Below are 344 nucleotides of genomic sequence, written 5' to 3'. Positions count from 1 at the left end.
CGTGTCCTGCTGAGGGGGGCAGGAGGGTGCTCAGAGCAGCCAACGTGCCCTCAGCAGCTGCGACACTGCACAGTGTGGGGGTGTCTGGCACACAGAGCCTCCCCCAGGGCACGAAGGGCCAACCCCTTCCCGGGCACTCCCTGTTTCCAGCCGTCCCCACCCCGCGGGGGCACACGCACCGGGAAAGGCACCTGCTTTCACGTGGGGCAGCAACACTAAACCTCGTCCAGCCTTTTGGCAGCTTCCTTAAACAGGAACCACATGTTCTATTAATACAGAATAGCCCATAAACAAGGAAGTATTAAAAAACAGGCTCCCGTGCCGGAGCCTCTGCGAGGGTCACC

Source organism: Acanthisitta chloris, unplaced genomic scaffold (assembly GCF_000695815.1).
Source record: "Acanthisitta chloris isolate BGI_N310 unplaced genomic scaffold, ASM69581v1 scaffold3026, whole genome shotgun sequence".
NCBI classification, from domain to species: domain Eukaryota; kingdom Metazoa; phylum Chordata; class Aves; order Passeriformes; family Acanthisittidae; genus Acanthisitta; species Acanthisitta chloris.
This window is presented reverse-complemented; position numbering follows the sequence as displayed.